Source organism: Gallinula chloropus, assembly GCF_964237585.1.
Source record: "Gallinula chloropus genome assembly, chromosome: 21".
Lineage (NCBI taxonomy): Eukaryota > Metazoa > Chordata > Aves > Gruiformes > Rallidae > Gallinula > Gallinula chloropus.
Genome location: NC_140106.1, coordinates 3,547,207 through 3,572,256, shown reverse-complemented (window position 1 = coordinate 3,572,256; position 25,050 = coordinate 3,547,207).

Here is a 25,050-nt window from a genome sequence, read left to right as displayed (position 1 = left end):
CTGCAAATCACTGAACTCTGGGGATTTTTTTCACCATATGCCTGCTTTATTCTTACACTGTATCTGAACAATAGCTACTGGTCAACATTAGCATCACTGGAGAGACAGTCCGCCTGATTTGATATCACCATTCTTCTTTTCCAAAGAACGAAATGGACACATTCACAGCACTTGGTGCTTTTCTAATGAAAGACAATGGGTCGTTTTGCCTGGGTGGCAAAGAGTGGGGAGAAGGAAAGGGAAAGAGCCACAGTGTACATGCATGTTCTACAAGGCAGCATTCAGATTGTGGTGTTTGTGCGGGAAGGATCTGAGCAGTGTTGCTCAGTACACCTTTATTTTATTTCCGAGCTTCTGGAGTGCATTGCTGTTCAGTCTTAACCTTTAACTCAATTATTTCACATGAAATTTTCCTACTTTTTTTGACCAAACAGTAAAAAAAAAGGAAAATGCTGAAATGCTGTCATTGATCTCCACATGGGATGTAGAATTATATATCACTTCTTGGTCTTACTCAGCAAGGTGATGGGCTGTTATATTTTTTTAGGTAGACTAGCTACTACAGGCCTTAGGATTTCAAGTATGTGCTGACAACAGAAAAACACAGAGACTCATGTCCATGCATTGTGTTCCTATAAGCAGAGGGCATCTCAACTGAAAAAAAAAATCAAAGGGCATTATATAATATCATTGGTATAATTACTGTTTCTTCCAGAAGGATGAGAATTGGTGTATCTCAATACTTTGTTATCAGCTTTAATTTTCAGTGGAAAAATGTACACCAAATGATACTGGTGTAAATAAGCATAGTGCAATATGTGCATTAAGTTTGTCCTATTTTTTTTTCTTAAAAGTACTGAATTTATAAGCTTTTTTGGCACCTCATTAACTTAATTTCCTGTTTCTATGAGTATTTTCTGGAAGTTTCTGTGAGCTATTCCAAGTTCTTCTGTGCTACCTTAAGAGTTAGAGCCAGAACCATAAAGAATGAAACCAAAATTCTTAAGCCCTTAGGGAACGTGCTTTACTTTCTGGGCAGCTACACCAAGTCTGTTAGAATTACTACTATTTCCAGTAATTGGATGATTATCTACCTATTGCTAGTATGGTGTCTGTGACCTATGCTGACATTGAATTTTAGTGCTGGACAATGGTACACATAGGAGTTGCTCAAAACAGATCTAGCCCAGAAGAGCAGTAAATATGGCTGTCATTACAGAGGATATTAGGGTTGGGTGAATTTATAAAAGTACAGCAATGGGACCACACAAATATTATAATGGGTAAAGCCATGGAAGCTTGAAGATCACTAGAAAATTATGGTTGAAATGAACACAGTTTCTGAATGTCTAGGACTGTCTAACACACCTATTTAACGCCATGGTCACAGAATTATGTGGGTTGGAAAGGACTTCTAGAAGTCAACTAGTCCAGCATGCATCTCAAAGCAGGTCCAGATACAGCAGGTTGCTTGTGGCCACCTGTGATGGGGTTTTGAATTTCTACAAGGATGGAGATTCCACAACTTCTCTGAGTGGCCAGTTCAGTTTTTCATTTAAAAAATTATTCTAATTATTTCAGCATTCTGGAGGTCAATATTTTCTACCTGGCTTTTGTGTGAAGAATACAAATTAAATAAAAAAATAACAGATTTTTTTTAAAGCATCTACAGTCCTGAGTCATAGGGGAAATTAAGGAATGAACTGAGACAAAAGTTTTCCAAACAATACCTACAGTTTGGTTATCAGAAATTGCTTGGCCAAGGAGCTTATATTTGGGACACCAAACATTTTTTGATCTGTGATCAGTTATTCATAGGGTAAGGATATGTGGATTGTTTGCAAGGAAATTGCAAATTAGGAAAAGCAGAAGAAAATTTAATACATGTTTATAACTCTGTGTGGAAATATTTTGAGTGAATCTGCATCTTCACTGAAAAATTTGGTGGACTCGAGATCTTTGAAGTTGGAAAATGTTGAACTATAAAGATGTGAACAGGGAGGATTTCTGCTTGATTTTATTTGTTATAGGCCTTTTAATGACTTCTGACAATTTACATTACCTGAAAATTTTCCCTAAAGATGTATTAATGATCTTAATCTTTTCCTTCCTTCCTGAATCACAAAACATTTCTTTACAAAGGTAAATATTTCTGATGCTTTTATGTCTCTCTTATTAAAAGAAATGCTCCATAGAAAATCTTCAGAAAGTGGGAAGATCTGTGCAGACAACAGGAAGGTAAACAAACTTTGACAGTAAGAGATGATTGCAATTTATTCATAGGATTTTCCATCCTATTATTAATTTTGTGTAGGTAGGAATCAAGAACATTCTGCTATATGCTTCTTGAGACTTTAAACGTTCCTTGGTTTCATATAATTAAATTGATTCATAATTTATGAGTATGTCTACCCCATAGAAAAGTGAGTCTGTGGAATATTACATAAAATAGCATTTATTCCTCCCTAATGGCAGTTAAATGCTGTAGAGAGGTTACTCGAATTTTTCCTGGAGATTGAACCAACTTTATCTTCCTATAAGAGGATAATTCTTAGCTGGTCCTTGTTACTTCATTGCAGCTACCTTGAATAAAGCAGTGTCTCAGTCAGACTTGAGGATCATTCGTATGACTACTCAATTTAAATAATGTTTTTGTGCTAGATGAAACGTTATCATATTCAATAAGAGGCACCTAACCACCCTTGTTTATTGATGGTGACAGCTTATGACCTATTCTTTTTCTTTCAACAGCCAACCAACCAACCAAACAAAACCACAGCAAAGCTCAACAAACCCCACACAGATGACCCAGCCTAAAGTGCTCTATAAACTGTAGAATTATGAATTATTAGATTCAACCACTGCATGTGATACTACTTTTTTTTCTTTAAACTTAAATTGGTATATTGTTAGATGCTCTAATTACATGTTAAGTGTGGTCTGCTATCATAAAATTCGTGACTCGTGTTTTGATTTTGTGCATTCATATTATGCTTCCACTTACCAGTGCTTACCAGCAAGAAACCATGATAAAATACATGCAAGACTACTTTGCTCTTTGTCCTCCTATTGCATAGTTTTAGTTTTGATGTTGTTCTGCCCTGCTGTTCATTTGCTTGCTCACTCAGCATATGAAGATTAAAGATAGAATCAATACTTCAGGATCAACCGTTTGTATCAGCACAGGCTGAGGGATGACCTGCTGGAGAAGAGCTCTGTGGAGAAGGACCTGGGGGTCCTGGTTGATGACAGGTTGGCCATGAGCCAGCAGTGTGCCCTGGTGGCTAAGAGAGCCAATGGGATCCTCAGGTGCATCAGGAAGAGTGTGTCCAGCAGGTCAAAGGAGGTGATCCTCCCCCTCTATTCTACCCTGATCAGGCCCCACCTGGAGTATTGTGTCCAGTTCTGGGCTCCCTGGTATAAAAAAGACAGGGATCTCCTGGAGACAGTCCAGAGAAGGGCTACAAAGATGATCAAGGGCCTGGAGCATCTCTCCTGTGAGGAAAGGCTGAGTGAGCTGGGACTGTTCAGGCTAGAGAAAAGAAGACTCTCTCCAGGAGATCCTGGTAAATTTGCATGGATTTAACCCTTGTTCAGTATTCAAGAACCTGACTTACAGTCCATGTAATTAAATGATAATTAAAGTGAATCTCTCTCCTGGCTTTTGACTCTAGACCACTGAGTTTACCACTTTTTAAAATTGATCTTTTAAAGAGCACTTAGGTGCCACACAAGACACAGAAAATTTGTTCTAGCAGTATTTCAGTAACTGTACGGCACACAAAATGCAGTCCTCTGACACACTAGGTGAGAAGTTACTATAAAAAGCAGAGGATACATTTCATTGTGCACACTTTTAGTGTTCCATTCTGTGCCTTAATCAAATACTGGAAAACAGTTCTGTCTGTGCTGATGTTTGACTGTATTTAGGGAGAATTTAAATGAGCAGTCTCCATTTTCATGGTCCAAGCTCAACCCTGTGCTTTGTGCATTCACCAGAATGGTGGGGGATTTTAAAACAATTTTATTTGGCTATTATTTTATAGATGCTCAGTGGAGTGTACAGAATACGGAGCAAATGAAGATGTATTGAAAACCATGAACCTGAATGAGATTCATTTGGCAAAAGCAATGCACGTTCAAAGCATCTTTGTCCCCTTCAAACGCACACCTCACGTGAGTCATTATCTTAACTCAGCCTCTCCAGTGAGTTGAGTGCCAAGGCAAAAAAGATGAAGAAGGTCTCATGCATTCCAGTTGGGGGTCTGTGCCTAGTTTTTGCAGTATTGATTTAGAATATGAGTTTTTTTCCTGGCAGCTAAGACCAACACAGAGGCAGGGAAGCAACAGCTTTTCCCAGACAAGTACGTAGTGCAGCACTACTGGTACGTTTCTAATAAGGTGAGGTAATAATTTTTCTTATTCTTAATGGTTTGAACTTACTGCCATTCTGCAACCTATCACTGTTCCATGTCCTGGAATTGAAAAGTGCTAATTTATTAACAGCTGCAAGTACGACAGTATAAAAGAAGGGTGAAAAACCTTCTTTAATAGCCCATCAATATGGAATACATTGAAGACAGACCCTTGGTCAATGTTTTCTGTTCTCTCAAAAAAGCATTTTTAATGTCAACCCACACATTCTCCCATCTCTTCTCCATTTGTTAAAGCCCCCTAAAATGATAATGGAAAAGATGTCTGTGGATGTGATGAGGTAATATATTTAAATCACTTGTCTCTGAAGATTAGAATGACACACAATATTTTAAACCTACTAATCTCAGTGATGGGTCCATAAGGAAGACTTGCACATCTAATAGTTTTTATTTAATATGCATTTATCTTTGCAATTGGTTGGATGGTCTAGAGGCTGAGGTACTTGGCTTGGATGTACAAAAGTCAGGGTTGGTTCTCATTTAAGGCAGAGCTATCCTTTGTTAACCTGGTGTCAGTCATCTTCATTTACCTGTGCCCTTGCTCTCCATCTGTAATGTAAAAATTACATTTTCGTCCCAGAACTTTATAATTCCAAACAACTCTTCATAGTTGTGACTGATTCAGATACTGTGGCAGAGTGTGTCTGGCTTCTGCCTCCAAAGACAGATATTAAATTCAGCTGATGTGAGAAAAAAATCCACTAGATAACATTAGCCACATCACTTGAAGGAGTTACTGATGCACCTAATACTCATGCAATAAAATAGTGACCTTGACATGAATATCCACTTTGAGTACAACAGGGACAAATCAGAAAAATCTATGTGTAACCAAATTACCTTTGTCAGTAGGTACAGCAGCATGTGACCCAATTAAGTGAACACTGGACGGTAACGTCAGTACTGGCTTTAAAGACACAAACTAGCCTTTTTTTAGATCTGCCTGTTGAATAGACAGAATTAGGCCAGATTCAGAAAAGAAATATTTATTACTGTAGGTGATTTATTCTATAATATTTTCTAAATGCTAGGAAGGATGAGAATTATTTTCTTTTTTTCTTTTTTTTTTTTTTTCACCCAGATGCATAAATACCAACCATAAATGCACTTGGGTGCACAAAATAGACACTGCTGACAACCACTAAGTCCTGCTCTGCAGAACCTGAACCCTGCAGTTTCTGTCTGTCAGCATGCTCTTAGCTCAGATATGGTGACAATGTTCTATTCCTATTGACCTGGCTGGAGCCCAACTTTGACCAAAGCTGGACAGGTGGCATTTTAAGCAATGCGTCTCCTCCTTATTTAGAAGTAGATTTTTGTCATTGGTAACATGAACAGAAGATCCTACACAGGAATATTTTGAAATTTACACTGAATTTCTGTATCTGGATGTAGGGGTGAGGCTAGTGCCTAAACTGCTTACTTATGATATACAAAATGAGGCAGTGCAGGGTGTCGAACCTGGGTGTCCAAATATTTGTAAAAATTGCTCTGAAGGCTCTCTGTGTTGGTTTTCAGATAGAAGAAAACCAGGATTATGCAGTGAATTACAGGACACGTAGCTGATGATGAATATTTAGTGGTATTTTACTCTGTCTCCTGTCAACTTCTCTTACATACGTGAGTTTTATAATATTTGTGCAGAACTCAGGCTCCTAAACCTAAGTCTTGTTCCTATAGGTAAAAGGGAATTAAAAAGTAGGACAGCTGGTGCAGTATCAGCTAAGTTCCTCTAAAAGTTTAGATTTTAGTCCAGTTTCATGACAATTTTTAGTATGCGATGGAAGATGCATAAAAAACAGTTTTAAATAGCCATATTGGTAGTAAAGTTCATTTAAGGTGATGATAAAATGTTGGTTTGTATATTTAAAAAATCCAAACTAAAAAAAAGTCCATCTAAACCAATGACTGAACTTTAAGCTAAGCATTCGCATTGTGAATAAACAGCCCCATATTTTCTTTCAGTCTCTTAAGCTGCTTGCAGGCACTGCTTTTTTTCTCTTCCTGTATTGTGTTTGAGAACTTGGCTGTGGCGGGTGTACTGGATGATCCAAGCTTCAAACAGATCTTTGACTTTGCCCCTTTCAGTCAGCCCTCTCTGCAGCAAAGTATGACTTGGCATCGGCTTATCAGACTCATTTTCCTTCGACCTCTGGAAGGTGCTGTTCTGCGAACAAAAGAGCAGCATGTTCGATGATCATGCCTTCTGCGAGTTCCTCGTGCTGGATTTCTGGCTGTGCAGGCTCTGGAACAAATGAGCTCCACAGTGATTTTCTCAGGAATACGAACAATAAAAAACAAACCATAAAGTCACAAATCACACCAGTCTCCTTTAGAGGCACAGTTTGCAAATTGGATGGTGATTTCTCTGACATTTCAGTTCTTGGAGAATGACCTTATTTTTGTGAACTGTTTCTGCCTTAAAACAGAGTCCAAAAACTGAGGTTACTCTATTAGAACCAATTGTCAGAGAAATTAGCATCCACCTCACAAGCAGTCAGGTAACTTCTGATTTGTTTGCACACCCAGCTAGCATCTAGAGAACCTCCTTGTACACAGTGCATTTCTGTTTTTTTTTTTTTATTGAGAAGTTATAGGATGCTATTTTGATTTTTTCCTGAAGAAGAATTTGTAATAGACTACTAGATGATGAACCAGATAGGGTTCCAACATTTGGACTCGTGATAATAGTTCAATCTGGACTGAAGATTATGGTTTTTCCCTTGGCACTAGAGGTTTTGGCATGTTCAAGAGCTCTCACAAAGTTTTGGACTAATGGATTCCTCCCTAGAAGGATAACTTTCTGGATTTGCGTCACACATCTCTGGAGTAGTGTTCTTGGGCTCATTTATTTTTATTATGGCTTTTTTAACCTGTTTTCCTGCTTTGTCAATACTTGGTGAAAAAAAGTGAAGGTTTTTTGTCTGTTGTTTTTTGGTTGGTTAGTTTTGTCTTATCTCCTTTGATTTTTCTATTTAATGCATTGGTTCTCTAAGGCAAGTTAGCAATGTATTTGCTCTGTTATGTTCCCAAATATTACCCCCTTTCAAGTTAGAATTTTTCTACCAGAAAATGCAGAATTAACTATAAAATACTTATATACAAAGAACTGAATCTTCTTAAAGGTCACACTCACATATTTTCTTCCCTTTTCATTCATATTAGAGCTTTCCTGATTACCGTCAGATCATTTTACCTTTTTATAAGGTGCAGTGTTGTAAGATCAATCTAAAGTACTATACTTTTCCCTTTCTAATGGTAGCTTTCTAATTGTTTATTTCAATCTGGTCACACACTGGAGTAAGTTAAGGAGCAACACGTAAAAGTCTAGGGACTTCTGTCCTGCACAAACAACAGGATAGGCAAAATGCTTTATTTGGCACTTCATAGTTGATTATCTTTTCTGTGGGAAAAGTTGAATAAGTGATAATGCCCTGGTAACCTTAAAGAAAGAGTAAATATCTGGTAGCCTTTTTTTCTTGAGATATAGAGAATAAATCTGGCAACTGTGGAACTTTGACCGTGTCTTTGATTCCCTGGCTGATTGGTGAATGAGCAATTCTCATGATTAGCAACCACCCTACACTGCTGAGCAACTGGTGTTGCGTCTCAGGATCTACTCATGGCTTTTTATGCTCCAAACACTTCTAGTCAGTCTGACCAGTGACCCACTGAGGAGATTCCTTTGTGCAGGCACTTACAGGACGTGAAATATCCCACTGAAGACTAGTATATTGCATCTCAGGTAATGCTGTCTTTTAGGGCCTAATGCTTACAGAGCAACCACTGCAAATTCTCACTTCAGGTGCTACCCATTTTAATGGCTCCTCCTCTGTGAGAAGATCAGTGCTTTGCAGTGATAGGAAAAACCTTAACTGTACTTTAAGGAAAAAACATAATTTAAGGATAAAACTACAGAGGGTTGAGGCGCCCAGCAGGGTGAGAGTTATCTGCAATGTCATGGCCTTAACTAATGTGGCCATGGAGACTTTTGTTGTGGTTGGTAGAGAGAAGCAGAAATATAATTTAAGGAGTGCATGTGAACATTTTGATGACATATATAATTCTGTAGAAACACTTATTTCTTCAGTAACTACAATGAAGAAATAACTCTCTGGCTACAGTGAGATGGGTTAAATCTCATGTCTGCTGTCTTTATGGAGGCTCCAGAGAGCCTTAAGCTCTGTTCAAACATACCAGAGGCCAGATATAGCAATTAGGGTTATTCTGAGTATGTTAAACAGTAGTTACTGATGCTCTTCTTTTTACTGTCTGAAGAGTTAAAAAAATTCTGCAGATTTGATTGTAAATAACTTGTAGGTGATCTATAAAGAGCTGATTCTTCAGTGAACTCTTTTTCATATATGTGGAGCCTTGCTGATTATTAACAAGGTATCATCTCAGACCATAGTTATATGTCTGGCTATGATGCCTTATATTTAATATAAAGTTTCTTTAAGATGCAGCAAAGCACATAAGCCCTTGCCCAGCTTTAAGCAGTCAAGTAGGCACACTTATGCCGCAGACAGCCTTAGATATAGGTGCTATAAATGTTTTTACTGAATCTGGGCCTGCATGTGTTCACGTCAGAGTTTGTCAATTTGGGTGTGAGCAGCAAAAGAACCAAGCAAAATATGGAAAGCCTTGTAGGCAGAAAACATGAGAATCAAATTTTGGTCTGCATAAAATTCTCAAAAAATCAAAAGGATGAAACAGATTATTACTGATATTTCCTATAGCCATTGTATGTAAAGAGGATTATGTAATGAATAAAAGATAAATGCTTTCAGTAAAAAATGAGAAGAAAAAAGATTTACATGAAATTGGAAACTTATTACCATATGAAAGTTATCAGTTCGTATACTCTATGCCAAATGTGCTTGGAGCATGATTGTCTAAAAGACTTAAAATTACACAATCACACTGAAGAAAAAGCATTAATAATTTAAATTAACATAATCAGTGCTTGTACCTGTAAGCAGTCAATTTTCCTTTTAAGTAATTTTAATTATTAAATAGAGTTAATCTTACATTGCAGGGAGCTTCCTGTAAAAACAATGGATACAAATATGATTATATGGTACGTTAGAGTTAAGAAAGATTAAGTGTCGTCTACTGATTAAGTTGATTTATACCTAGCAGCCTTCAGAGAAAATATGCAAGTCTTCTCTTTGTGAGTGACCATCTTTATCATTAGCATTCTGATTTGTAGTGTGTCTCATTTCATAGATTTACTCTGGATAGGTTAGCTCTAATATCACAGCGATTTGAACCAATAATAAAATGAAATAAGCAAACACAGCAGTGAGGATTTTAAATGAGAAAGAAATAAGATTTCACAGCAGATAGTGTAATAGAGGCTCCCCTGAAATCAATAGGCACTCGCACATGGAGTAACTCTACTGGAACAGGACTCTAAATAACCCTATAATAATTTATTTGGCTAGAGTCAAATGAGCACCTGTAAACTGCTATTCTGAAAGAGTGAAGGCATTTTTCCAATAAAAATGTAGAGCACCATTGGTTTTGTATTTCATAGCTTATTCAAGAAAAGGTTTAGAGTAAATTTGAATGGAATCTATGAAGGATTTTCAGATTTTGGCATACGAGTCACTGTAATTGCTGGATTTTTTCAGAAGCAGCTTGTTAACTTAACATCTATTTCTTACTCTAATCTAATCTATGGAATAGTTGGAATAATATATGCAAAGATCTATGAAGTGTCAGGAAAGAGCCAATATACTTGACTCCTGCAATATGCATGTACTGAGTAGAACAGGTCAAAACCATTCATTGTATATAACAGCTTTGGGATTTAATCAGGTTTTCTACATGTGAATTATCCATGACCTGCTAATTATTTTTTTATATGAATGTGTGTGTTTTATGTAGTTCATCAAATAGTCTTACAATCATATTAGGCTTGTAGAATTTTGCAAGTGCTCCTCTGAGCATAATTTGCAGAATGAGATATTCATGTTGCGTCACATGAAATTGTATCTATCCTGCTATTTGTTGACCTAATGTCTGCAAACAAGGCCACTGGACTAATTGGATCTTTATAAACAGGGTACTAATTAAGAATGAAAGCAAGCATAAGGAATCTTAAATCCTTTACAGGCTGCTTTTGCATACTCTTTTGTGCTGAAAGGGCATCATACATAGCAGAATACTATCTGCATTAGAAATTTAAGCTCCTGCCTGGGCAAGAATGCATAAACTAGAATTATGAGAAGCATTCTCAATACCTAGCTCCTATAAGCAACCGCTGCTTTGGAATGCTTTCTCTCTGAGCACGGTAAAGCTGCTTGTGAAGAAAACGGTCAGTCAGATTTTATGAAGACATTCTTGTATTATATTTAGTATCACCATTCCTAAAATATTTTTAATAGGCCTTCTCTTGCCTGAATGTAGAATTTAACTATATAACAGCTTCAAAAGACTTGAGTTGTCTCTCTCTTTTAAGGTGTCAATGTGCATGTAGTCACGTTTCAAACTATTTTCTTCATATCTATAAAACTTTTTGACTGAGTTTCTTAAGGAAATGATCTTGGATAACTTTTGAACCTAGCCAGCCAATTTAAATCAGATTAGAAAAAAAGGACTGAAGTCTGAACATTCTTAAATGTTTTTTTTTTTCCAGAATTGGTAAATGGAATGTAAAGCAGAAAAAAAGGTACTGTGTCCACTGAAGGAGAGTGGCTATACATCCTGTGTGGCAGCAGCCAGCTTGCTGTCTTATGTGTGGTTTTATGTCTGTGATTGTAAGAGTCAGGATTTATTGTGGTGTTCTGAGAAGGCCCTGAGGGCATTGAGCTGTATGAGAATATGCTTCATTGTCTCTATGGTTGAGGGATTTTTTTTTTGTTTTCTTTTGCTTTTTCTTAATTGAAAGTCAATATTCTCAAGTGTCCATTTGAATACCGAAACAAAAAAAAATCTAATTCTGTTGCATGTTTTGTGATTATAAACCAATTCCTACTAACGTCACTACTCTCTCAGTTGTGATTTCAAGTAAGGAGTGTGAAGTAAACATGTTGACTAGTGGAATATGACTTTAGAGGCCGAGAGAAACACAGGATACCTGAGAGATAGTGCTCAGATGTCTAAATATATCACCCCTGCTGATGCTTACCCTTTACTACTCCACCCCTCACATGAGCCTTTAATATGGGATGTTTCCAGGGGGCATCTGTACCTTCTTGAAGTACTAGAACAGTGATAATGAGTTTAGGAAAAGGATTTTTTCAGTTCTGTTTAAGAAAGGAAAAGAAAGATAGACACTAAATTGTCTATTTATTCACATAGAACAAACTGTTACTTTAAGCAGAATTTCTGAAGTTATCCATTTAAGATTGGATAACCATCATTTGAAAAATATAAAACCTCTGTAAAGAAAGAGACCAGTGGGGATTGAAGACCACAGGCTGAAATTCAGTTCATGTGCTTATGAAACAACCACTTTTGGGTTCTCAACCCTTACCTTTCTGTTTGAATTATGCTGGCTTAAATTTGTATGAAAATGTCAATCCAACCTTCACTTTTTGGAAGGGTAGTTTATTCCCAAATACTGACACATTTCTGCAGCAGCAGTTTATGACTTATAAGTAGAATAATATTACTTGTAAGTAGAAGAATAAAGTCCTGTACAATACACTGCACAGATCCTTCCCAACAACAGCAGCTGGTACATTTTCTACATTGAAAGAAAACATAGTGCATAAGGAAAAGTTATTAAAAAGAGGCAACTATTTTAAAAACATTTAAAAGTTTATAATGGCTTTTAAATGTAGGTTATAGATAAGGAACATAGAGAAATGCTAACTACTCGGAAATGTCTTAGGGAAAAGAAACAGTAATAGCATGTTTTCATAGGAGTTTCATTTCTAAAAGATTAATTTTCAGGACCAAAATCTTTTATGGAAAAAATATTTAAAATCATTATTATTGGGCTACATTTAAAGTGATGGCACATCTTCAAATCCTTCTAGATGCGGGCATAGCAAAAAGTATTAGATGACAATATCAACACCTTCTTTAATGACTGAATAAATAGAAAGACTGATGAGAAACTGTTGCTTTATTTGTGAGGTTGACTTTTAAAAGATAGCCAAGTAGTTTTACAAGAATAAGAGTGTATGATGTTCGGTGGTATCCTACATGGGTCATGAAACAAAGGTAAGCAGACAGGTTTTTTTTCTGTTGCAATAGGAAATTTAAACAAAATACAAGTGTGAAGTACTCTTTCCTTGCTACACTGGAGGATAAGCCATAATTCTGCCACCTTCTTGAGGTATGTGGAATTGTAAAGAAAGTCTAAGTGATGCCAGGATAGCTATCCTTCGATCCTAGGGTGTAGAGATCAATGGTTAAATGGAAGATGATCTTTTGTCTGAATTCTTGGAAGCCACATACCTTCCCAAGTGTTTATGAAATTTGAAGTTTTAGAGATTACTTAGGCATCATGCTCCAAGGGAAAGGTAATAAGCATAACCAACCTTCTAATCTTAATATTTTTGTGGGTGTCTCTCTTGGTGTTTGGTTGCTTTACCACATACTAGTTAACAGAATGCAGGATATTGCTGCTGTATTAAATGAATGAAAATTATTCTGCTGTTTCTCTTCACCACCTGAGATTAACAAATCCACATCCTCTTCAGATGAAAATATCTGCTTCAAGGCAACACAGCAATACTTAGCAGCCCCCTTTCTCACCTTCATTGTTCTGCCAAACTGGCTTTTTCACATTTATTCACGCATTAGCTCTCTTACAGGCATCTATTTTTGACAATATGATTGCTTCCACTGTGGGTACTTCTGATAAAGGATATAAATACCTGCAAGGCACATGCTGCAAACAGATCCTTGAGTAACTAATGTGTGATCCTTTGCATTGTGTTTGGTGAGTTAACTTGCTCAAAAGTCATCCAAAATCACACAATGAGAAAAGCAGACTGCTTAACTATTAAATAGGAAATAAGAAAATAAATTCTGTGCTGGAATTGCCACCCTCTTACTCTTCACCATGCTACTCAGACCTGTAAGCAGTCATCTCCACTTGCATCGCTTTCAGTCTAAAGAAGTATTTCCAAATGGTAAATGATTCTAACCAGCTTCTCTAAAGAACTGAGGAAGTGTCTGTTTCAAATACAGAGCTGGGTAGGAGCAATAGCTGTGGAGCTGCTGCTTTCCTTCATACATATTCTCTTTAGCACTGGGAAAGCAATGTGAATCATAAAGCAATATGAGTGGGGCTGCAATCTCAGCACCAATCTGAACTTTGCCCTTGAAGCTGATCCATTATGTAGAAAATGATTCAACAGTCGTAAGAAAAGACAGCACAAGTGAGACCATGAGTCACATAGCTTAAGCATGGCTGCAGAATGAGGAGTATCAGCATCTACTCTTTGCTTAGTGCAGCATTTGTCCGATTTACATTCAGCAGTCAGTGGCTACAAGACAGAAACAGTCCAGAGAGGGAGGGCCTGAGTTATTCAATGCAAGGCTACTGAACGCTATTTTCACCATCCCTTGTTGAGTGCTTTGTGATGTGCTGTGCTGTTTGCTTTAAGATATTTTATCTTCTGCATGTGTAACAAGCCACACTTTCCAAACAAGGAAGGGAAAGGGAAAGAAAAAGATGTTAATTTGAGCCTTGCTAAGAAACTCAGATAAACGGTTGTGTCAAGTAGAAAAGAATTAATAGGGAAAGACATTGGGATTTCAAGGTTCTCAGAGGGCATTTAAAGAGTAGAATTTAAAAATAATAAAATTATCAGTGCTCAAGAATGTCTTTAAAATATTAATTAGGTGCTTAAAGTGAATGGCACATGCACAATACCTCCTCTCAATAACAGTAACCTGAAATGACCACCTTCTGTCTCTTGAAGCCTTTAGAGTGCTCTTCCTCTTTGCAGCTCCTTTCCTTTGATACTTTGACAGAAGAATCAACCCCTGTGGCTGCTCGCAGTCTGTGATCTATTTTTTAAGAAATGGCATTTGTTCCTCTGAATGGCATCCTGCTGGTGTTTGCTCAAACCTCTTGGCTGGCTGCTGGTTATTCTGTACGTCTGGAGCATTCCTGTTGGTTTGGCGGATGCTCCCGTTGGTAACAACCGTGCTTTTACTCCTTTTCCATTCACCTGCAGCTCTTAGGGTCATACTTTCTCGAATGGAGCAATGGAGTTTGGTTGTAATGTCACTCAGAAGGTTACGCCCACGTGGCATTGAATTCATATTTGAAAAAGGTCAAGAAATTGGGTTCACATGCATCACAGCACTGCATACTAACGGGCTGGTAACTGGCTGCAAGTCTTCGCTGGCTCCCTCAAGTTGAATGCTTCATCACATGCATTATGCTCAGAGGCAGAGAGTAGTGGCAGACCCACCCAAGAAAGGAAAATAGCTGCTTCCTTCTCAGATGATATTCTGAGTGTTTGAGGCACTGGAAAAATTGTGCTCCAAATAAAGCTTCGAAACTCAAGGGCAAAGAAAGTAGCTACAGTGAAATATCAACTCTTTCCCCCTGTATGCTGTGCCCCCATTATTTGGGACTCCAGGATGGAGAGTTTCAGATCCAGGAAGTTAGAAAGCAGCAACTTTTTTTGTTGAAGGTACAGTGTAATTTGAGACGAGATTTTAAAATAATGCTTTGGGTTAAAACTGAAAATTGGGCTTAATATACTTTGTAGTGTATACATCAAATCCTTAAATCATCCCTCATGCAAGACTTCAAGTGAAGACTTGTATAAAGAATTTGCATCTGTGTGATTGTTTGTTCAGCTAATTTTTAAAAGCTAACTGCAGGAAAAAATTTGATTGAAATGTAATGCATATGCCTCAAAAGATTTTTTTTTTTTATTATTACTTATATGTCTTTGTTGTTCTCATTGCACTGTTTACTCGTGCAGTTAGCTCATCAGAGTTGCATAAGTTCATGTGGCAGTGTAGCTTCTTTTTTGTTGGTCAGAAACAGGGCTAATAATGATAATAAATGAAGAACAGTTATGAGAGAATATCAAAAACTATTGTCAAGTATAAAAGCCTTGTTTACATCGTTTATTTATGGCCTACTTAATTATAAATTATATTCCATATGAGAAAACTAAGTGAAAGATCATTAAATTAAAAAAAAAAAAAGAAAAACTTCATTGCTGCTATTAGATTGGGGTGGAAAAAAAAAGAAAAAAAGGCAAAAAGAAAAGCGTCATAATTTTCTTTCTGTTAACTGAGAAACATTTGAAAGTAAGGATAGTTGCTTGGACAGTATGGTGATTTCTAGTGTTAGTCTTCAAATCACTGCATGGATGTAGGACTCCTACTGTTAGAGTTTTAAGATGAAATTGAACTCTAGAGAGGGCAAACGGTTATCGAGACATAGTGAACGTAATGCTGTGTTGGGTCCACACCTGTTCAGGCTGCCAGATTTGGTGGTTTAGAAGGGGGCTGGAGCAGATCAAAGAAAGCCTCAGCACAGGGAGAACTGTCATTTGAAAAAGGCATGTGAAAAGTTATTTGTATATCAGGGAAGATAAATTTGAGCTGCTGTTGTATCCTAGTTTCAGAGCAGGCAGGTGGCAGAAGGAAGAGGACGGAAGGGCTGGTGTGTAACATTTTTCTAAATCTTTCCCTATTTCTTGGCAATATCTGCTGAAGCAATAGCTTTTCTGCAGAGAAGTGGTAAATCGTTTCCACTAAGAGACAACTGCTTTTTCAAAAGAAGTCAAAAAAACCCCAAATTCTCTGAGTAATTAAAGTGTTACATGTTATTGCATCACAGACAGGGTATCCTGTTACAGATTGGGATGCCTGCTGCTCTGGCCTCCTGATCCCTGTGGCAGCGGCACCCAGGCTAGCCTGGCCAGGCAGGCCCTCACTGAGCTGGGGTGTAGCTGCAGCGGGGCTGAGGTGAAATGGTGCCCAGAGAAAAAGGGTGGAAGGGAGGCCCCAGGTGAGGCTGCTGAGGCCCACTTGGAAGGTGTGCAGGTGCCCTCAGGACCCTGGTGGCAGTGTGGGCCTGCGCAGGGGCACAGGTCCTTCTGGTTTTGTACTTATGGGCAGAGAAGGGAAAGCCCATGTGTACAGATGAGGGATGGAGGCCATGTTGGATGGTGGGGAGGAAAGGGATGGGAAACACCAGAGTGAGTCTCAGGTTCAAGAGGCTTGTGGGTTTGCTGGGCTTCATCAGAAGAGGGGTGGCCAGCAGGGACAGGGAGGTGATTGTCCCTCTCTACTCTGCCCTCATGAGGCTCCATCTGGAGTACTGTGTCTAGATCTGGGGCCCACAATACAAGAAAGATGTAGAACTGTTGGAGAGGGTTCAGAAGAGGCCACAAAGATGATTAGAGGGCTGGAGCACCTCCCCTGTGAAGAGAGGCTGGGGGAGCTGGGCTTGTTCAGCCTGGAGAAGAGAAGGCTGGGGGGGGATCTCATTGCAGCCTTCGAGTACCTGAAGGAAGTATAGAAACAAGAGGGCAATCAACTTTTTAAAAGGGTAGACAATGGCAAGACAAGTGGGAATGGATTAAAGCTAAAGGAAGAAAGGTTTAAATTGGATATTAGGAGAAAGTTTTTTACAGAGAGAGTGGTGAGGTGCTGGAACAGACTGCCCAGAGAGGTGGTGGATGCCCCGTCCCTGGAGGCCAGGTTGGATGGTGCCCGGGGCAACCTTGTGTAGATCCAGACCTGGAGGTTGGTGTCCCTGCCTGTGGCAGGGGGGTTGGAGCACTATGATCCTTGGGGTCCCTTCTAACCCATGCCATTTCATGATTCTATGATTCCACTGTTGTCCCCACCTACATCTGTTCCTGAGCAATGAGGAACTTTGCGCTCTGGTTGTAAGTGCATAAATATTTCCCAACGGCAAGTATCAGCACTGGTGAGAGTACCACTGTGTCTGGGCTTGCTTTGTCCCCTCTCGGTTTGCAACACCACAGATTAGCTTCGAATAAAATGTGGCTCCTTTCCTGCCCTTTCTGTAGGTAGACCAAACAAAATGCAACTAGCTTGGGGCTGTCTTTGAACACTTACTAAAGAAACTTCTAAATCCCTCGATTCCCTGCCCTCCCCTCCCCAGAATCTACGTTCCCTGCTAAAACTTTGTGACTCTCTCTCCATTTGGTAGGGTGAATAAAGAATTTCTCACCAATAACATATGTAACAAAAAAAAAGGTGTTTGACAATGGATTTATATTTTCCAAAGAGGAGCATGTCTACAAGTTGAGGATTAGTTATTTAAGCTTTCTGAATGCAATTTAAATTGCAAATGTAAACTATCAGAAGGAAACACCTGTAAGTATTAAAACAGGCAAATCCTGATTTTCAACCAAATCTATAATTTGTAACAGGACAATGAATTTGTAGCATCCAATCAAAACAAATAAGGACTATCTTCTTATTATCATAAAAGCAATAAAAAGACTTGCACAGCATTCTTTAACCAGTTTGTCTTTCATTCTGCACCGGAAAGATAACAAAGTGTGGTGTTCTCTTAGAACATAATGTTTTACTCTGTATGTTTTTCATTGCTCCAGTCTGGAGTATATTGTTTTTTAATTTGCTGATGGAAACCATCAATTAGAATTAGCTTGAGTGCTGTGGGAGGATAATGACAATAGATATGAAGGGAACAGAATAGTATCTAGCATAAATTAATGGTGCATTTATTGTGCATCTCATTAACTTGGTGGCAGGGTTTATTCTATGAGTAAATAACTTGCAGTTGTATCAAAAGCTGGGAGAGTGGGAGGATTTGGTTAGGGAACCATCTAATTATAGTCACTCATCTTAGAATGAAGGACTCAACTTCTTTGATAAAAATCTGATTAAAAGAAACAATATTTTTCCAAATGTCAACATTTTATGTACAGTTACAACCTGCACAAAAATATTCTGACACCATGTCATTTACCAAGTCTGTCTAAGGCTTGCAAAGTTTTCTGTAGATAAAAAAGAAATTAAAATCTTAGAAAAAGAGGAACTGTCTTGGTACCTTCTATAACTTTAAAAAATGCTTTCCATTTTGGAATTCTATCATGCATTTGTAACCATAACCAGTTGAGAAAAAACACCTCTCCCTTGTTACGCATCTCAACCTTTTAATAAAATTTACTGTGCTAAGATTTTGATTGTGCTGGTTTTCTACTTCTCAAATCACGAGAGCTGTTATAAAAACTGTGAGACATTCAGCTATAACTAGCAATTATCAAGGATAAAGAGAAAACCAGACTTCAAGCTACTATCACTAGCAGTACTGAAAACTTTTTGCTTATTAAAATCTGAAAAAGTCCACGTGCCCAAGTAAGTGTCTGTTCAAAGGTTTTTTTCCTTTTGCATACATAGACAAATCATGGAAACTTAAGACAGTGGGACAGTTAGGAGGGGGGTGTGGATCATCTCAGAAGGATATGTGCAAACAGATAAACATCATGTACAAATGCATTTTATATGCATATGTATATGTATATTGATCATTCTATGTGCTTGTGTTTAAAATAGTCTTAAATATTAAGGGTTGTTTTTAAAATTTGATTTTTCTTTAAACGTAGAAATCCAGAAAAGGACAATGAAATTAATTCTGGGTGGAAGGGGGGGTTTTTTGCACAGAAATGACCTTATCACCAGTGGAAAAGGTGTTAACTAGCTACCGTATGTTCTCTGTGAGTCATTAATACTGTGGTGATCTAAATTCACTAATGTACATTGATTTTTCTTAATACCATGAAATAAGAAGAATTTTTGAAGATTTAACATCCAGTTCCAAAAAAGAAAAAAAAATAAACTCTGTAATTAAATCAGCCATAATGAATTAAAACAGTCAGACCAACGGGGAGCCCCTTCTGCCATCCACTTTACAGTAGGTATGTAATTTCTCATTGATGTTTAAAATGCAGTTCGCTTGTACTTGATAGTTAATTTATAGGTATAAGCAAAGTATGTAATCTAACAGTTAGATAAATGACTTCTCCATGAAGGAATCTGCCTCCTTAAAATTGTGGGAAAGAGGAAATACAAACACAAAGGTTGATTTTTTTTCTCTTTTATAACAAAGAAAAGTATTTCAATACCTTATTTGTTTCATCTTCAACTAAATTAAAATTTTATGTGATACAAGAGCAGGTGAGTAATTAGGACAGTAATAATCTTTAAATTAAAACTTGCAAAACATAAAGTCTAAAATATGTGAGAATCCATGCAGGCTGACAATTTCTGAGTGTTGCCTTTGAAATCTGACTGTTATGCCAGAATTCTGACTCAATGATGAAGAAAATGATCTCCTCACGGTTGAGAGTAATTCAATCAGGTCTGTAAAATTTGGGTCTGGCTTATACAAAAATAGTCTGCACTTTGTAAAGCCAGCTAAAAAAATTCCTTAACTAGAATAAGATTTATTTTCTTATTCATTTGAATGTTTAACTGGAGTTAATGATAAAATAATTTAAAAATAAAATCCCCTAAGCCTCTCTGGATATATATACACAATGTAATTATTTTAATAAAAACAACAGAACACAACCAATTTGGCCAAGTATGTTATATGTATCCCTCTTGTGAGAAGGGGAAAAAACCAAACCCAAACCCTCAGAAACATCCCACCTGGTCATTTAGAGGGAACAATATACAGGTTTGTATCACTTAAAAAATTAAATCTGAGCATGTAGCAGTTCCCCCTCTTATCAGGAGACATGCTCAGCAACACTGACTCTGTGGTTGGAGTATGAAGGATTTTGAAGCACTATATGAATTTTTATTATGTCTTGAAGTACTTCTGAGCTTATAGTTTTATCTCACAAGCTGTGTACTCTATATATCTGAATGGAGAGTTTTGTTCTTATTGGATTTCTTGGTAGTGGGAAGGGATATGCTTATTTTGTGGTTTGTTTCATTTTGTGCTATGTATGCTCTGATACTGGATGAACAATAAGGCTCATATTCAAAGAAAAAAAAAAGATAAAAGGATAAAAGAGCTGTAAACATTATTTTATTTTATCCTTGTTGTGGCTTCTCTGGATGTCTTGCCTGTCTTGCCACATTAGAGGGTCTGCTTGACTAGGGATCATTTGTATGGCTAGCCTTTTAGTGAGTGTATTAAGTATGGGCTTTGTTCTTAATGACCCATATATAGGGTCCTCTGTAAAATGGAGGATATAGCCTTGGGAAGGAACTGTAAAAATGCAGGAACTAAGATTTTAGCAATATGATCCAAGTTTGCTAATTTTTAGTGGTGGTTTCCCACCCCCCAGGAAGTCTAATTAGGGGAGGAAAAAAAAACCCCAACCTGTAAATGTCAAGTTTTAAACTTTTAAAAATTGTGAAATATGAAAGGCAGTCTGTTTTGATAACGGGCTGTGTAGAAGAAAGAGAATAAATAATGAGAGCTGCGCTTAAAGTGGCAGGCTTGGATGCAGTGTCTCTCAAGGAATGACAAGCAGCACTGACTTCTTGTTATCTATTGACAGCGGAGGCTGGTGACCATTAGTGATGCCTTTTCACAAACTGAAGCAGCCTTGGCTTAATCGTTAATAAAACAGTGCTAAATGTCTACCAATGCAAGATGACGGCTATAGTTTTGAGCTTGGATACATGCTAATTTGAGCAAATGGCTACATATTGCAAGAAAGGGGGGAGAAAAAAGGGGCAAAACCATTCAAAAATGAGCCAGCATATTCAGTGAATAGGTACAGACAGTTGCCTGCAGATGCTCAGATACTTTGAAGGTAGTGGAAAAAGATACCAGTCCCATACCGGCAGGTTCCTGTCACGGAAGAGTGATACAATTTGTACACTCTTGAAACCTGAGAAATGTAATCATGCGTGGAAATCTCCTTTGCACAGGCAAATGACACTTGGGTGAAGAGAAGAAGAAAATGGAACAGGGGAGTATGTGATTTTTTCCTGGTCGGGTAATGTGAATGCGACTTTTGAGATGTCACGGACACAGTATTTCACCTGGGACTAAGAGTTCATAGACGTTGCTCCAAAATTTGGTCAAAAAATCAGACCCTGCCTAACAGGAATTTATGTTTCATGTTTTGTTTCTGGACGGTTATGTAGCCCAGCGACTGCTGCGAGAGATCTGCCTGCCACGTGCAGTGTGGAAGAGCAGATCCCGGCCAGACCCCAGCCCGTGTTTCTGAGTGCCACCTGCTGGCTTTGTGCCTCTCAGCCATTCACGGGCACGCAGGCATTTCTCTTGAAGGTGCGTGTCCTGTTGTGTCAGGTGCCAGTTCCTGGAGATAGCCTTAGAGAATACAATCCTCTCATGCCTGTCAGCTGTCTTAGGGAGATGCTGACCAAAAGACAACAACAGTATATGTGTTCCAAGGCTTTCCTGATATCTGCATTTCACTGAATATAACTCTAGGCATTGCTGCTCTTTGCTCTTCTATTCTCTTGACAAAAAGGTGCAGTAAGTGAAGCAAACAAACAAACAAAACCCCCAAAACCCAAAAAAGGATCATGGCAAATATACAATGGAGTTTATTATTCTGAATAGGATCGGTTTATGCTGAAAGCGTGCTCCCTCCATCTGTATGTGAGAGAGCTCTTGGCGAACTATCTCTCTGCTCAATGTCCAGGTGTCTCTAAATAAAATAAGCAGCAGAAGTTGTGCTCGTGTTATTGCTTCCCTAAAGGACTTTGCTTTCAGGATCCTATCAGCATTTGTGCATGGCATGTGTGCTTTATTTGAAAAAGGAGAGAATATGCACATCATAAAAATGCGTTTTGTGGAAATATAGGTCTGTGATAGCTATTTGGCCATGACTGCAGTCGTAACAACACGATTGGGATGTTGATAAAACAAAAGAGAGATTATTCTTTGTAATGGTTTGTTTTGAATAGACTCTGTCTTCCACTGTGGATGGGAAGTGCTGTGGTGAAGAGTACTTGTTTATTCTCCTGATTCCTGTAGACAGCAGGCAAGAATAAAGTGACTGGTAACTCAAATCCATGTAACTCCCACTGGATTTCTATTTACAAACTGCCAGAAGACAAGCTGTCTCTCCCAGTGGCATTCTCTGAGGAGGCCTCCATGTTGTCTGTGACATTCATTACACACGTGCCTGCACAGCACCTGTCAGTCACTCTCGCCCAGAGAGGCACTCATCACTTCCCAGGACTTTTGATGAGTTTGAAGAACAAATTTAAAAATATAAAATGTTGGAATTGAGTGAGCCATGGATAACTAAGCAAGAACTGGTAATATAGACAAGCATATATGAAGACCATTCTGTATGCTTGAAGTCCCCACTCAGATGTCTCTGTTTCTAAAGAGTTTGAGAGATACATTTCTTTGTTTTTAAGGACTGAGAATTTAAAGTGTGGTGGGGTTTGGTGGTTTTATTGTTGTTGGGTTCCTTTTTTCCTTTTTGACTTATTATTTTTTCTGTTTTAGAAACGGGAAGCTTTGAGGTTTTGGAGATCTTCCCCAGAACCAAGAATCCAGAGAGGTCCCCAGGCACCCCATCTGAGTTCTTCCTCAGTCCTCTGCTGGCTTTGACAAAAGTTTTATCAAACTAGGGATGTCTTGACTTAAATGTTTCAGGGTCAGTTCACTGGTATTTTTTAATGAAGATTTTCCCAACAGTTAAAACCTAACCTGGCTTACGGGGGAAGGGAAAGCTGTAATCTCTGATGAAACAAATGGGAAAAAAGGGAAGTTGATACCAATGAATAAATTAATATAAATGAGAAGGTAGGAATTGAAGACATTTGTAAAGGATGCAGAAGGAAACAAGGAGAAACCTGAGACCATTGGAATTAAGGACTTTAGAAAGTTTTTTAGAGAAAAAAATCCTAATGATGATTTTAGCTTGTTACTCTGTGAAAATGGCAGAAATGTGTACAATAATGCAGGAAAAGCAAAAGTAGTCAATGTGATTTCTGTCACAACTACTTTTCTGCAATTCTGTGCTAACCTGTCTGCCATATTTGAGCTAAGATTACTTGTTTCCCAGCTGAAAGGCATTCAGTGATGTCATCTGGGTGGATTTAGGAGGCACAGAAGAGAGTGCTACCAGTGGGATTGTTGGTTAAGTGGAAGTAGGTAGGGGTTAGCAGCAGTGGAGGAGTTGTAAGGTGGTAAATAATTAGAGATGAGAGGAGGAAAAAAAATGCATAGATGAAGATTATGGATTTACAGGGAATCATTCTGAACAGATTTTCATTTGTGCCTGCAGACTTTTCTTCTTCAGCTTCCAAATTGTTGCTGTCTCTTCAAATCCCTTGGGTTCCTTAGCAGTCCTCACCCCGGGAACCAATAAACTTTGCCTTTTCTGGATTCTCCAGGACTGATATTCTCCCCTTACAACCCTTTTTATTCCCTGAAGAGGACTACCATATATTTCTCTCTTATTGCCTCATTTGCTGTCTTTCCCTAGTGGGACTTGTAACAAGTTAATGTGGAATTGAAAGTTAGTGGTGATCCAGAATGCTGGCCATATGATGATGCTGAAACTGAAATACCTTGTTTCAACAACGAATGAGGATAAAAATGGGCACAGGCTGCTAACCTTGGACCTTTTAAAATCGAAATCTCTTTATAGTAAGTGACCAAATCTTATAGAAAAACTGTCTGAGGAGCTCAGTGGACCATTGCCATCACTTTTCAATAAACCTGGAACTGGAAAATTCCGGAACATGAGAAGAAATCTATTGTTGAGCCAATGTTTTGAAAGGGTGAAAGAGGTTACAATGGTAATTATAGGCCTGTCAGACCGATATCCATCTTAGGCAAAATAATGACATGGTTGATATTGGACTCAATTGTAAAAATGAAATAGGGGTAATAATAATTCTTAAACTTGTGGAACACAAACATTGTGAAGCTGATATGACACCCTTCTGATGAGATTACAATTTGGGTTGATAGATATGAGAGACCTGTTGATGTAGGCTTTCTTTATGGCAATGGGAGACTTGGGAGGGCAAAGACTTTTGATTAAGCAGCTAGAACAATACAAAGTTGTCCCAGTGCATGAGAGTTACTAAACAAGTCATAAATAATCATCAAGCAGGCACGGGTCTTGTCATCTCAATCAGGGATGGCCACACAGTGTTTAAGGTCTTGTCAGTGGCCTGGAATAAATGACATAGACAAGGTGCAGATGATGCAAAGACTGGGGGATCTGAACATACAGAGCAGCATAAGATTGCTGGTTAAAAACTCAGTTTGGGTAGGGAACCAAGACATGGGGTAATGCTTTACAGCATAGAAAACTTCACAAAGAATGAAGGTGAAACAATTGGCTTCTAGTATACAACAGACAATAAGACTTGAATTGACCTTACCAGCTTAGACAGAACACTGAGTGGGAGTAGAGCATCTACTTCTATCTTGTTAGGTATTTGTATGTTCTGTTATTTTTGGAATGCTCCTTCCAGGTCACCACAAAGGTTTTCTTTCGTCTTAGAATCTGGTGTTATTAGTATTACACGTGGATATTCTTGTTTCTATTCATTTCTTGCAGAGAGTCAAGTTTTGCATGTTTAATTGTGCTGCTTACCCAACAGTTAGTGTCGAGGCTACTTACAATAAGAGACCATGCAATTCGCTTCTAGTTTTACATGAGCAGATGTTGTCACCCTATCAAGCTTCAGTTTGCACAGAGAATAT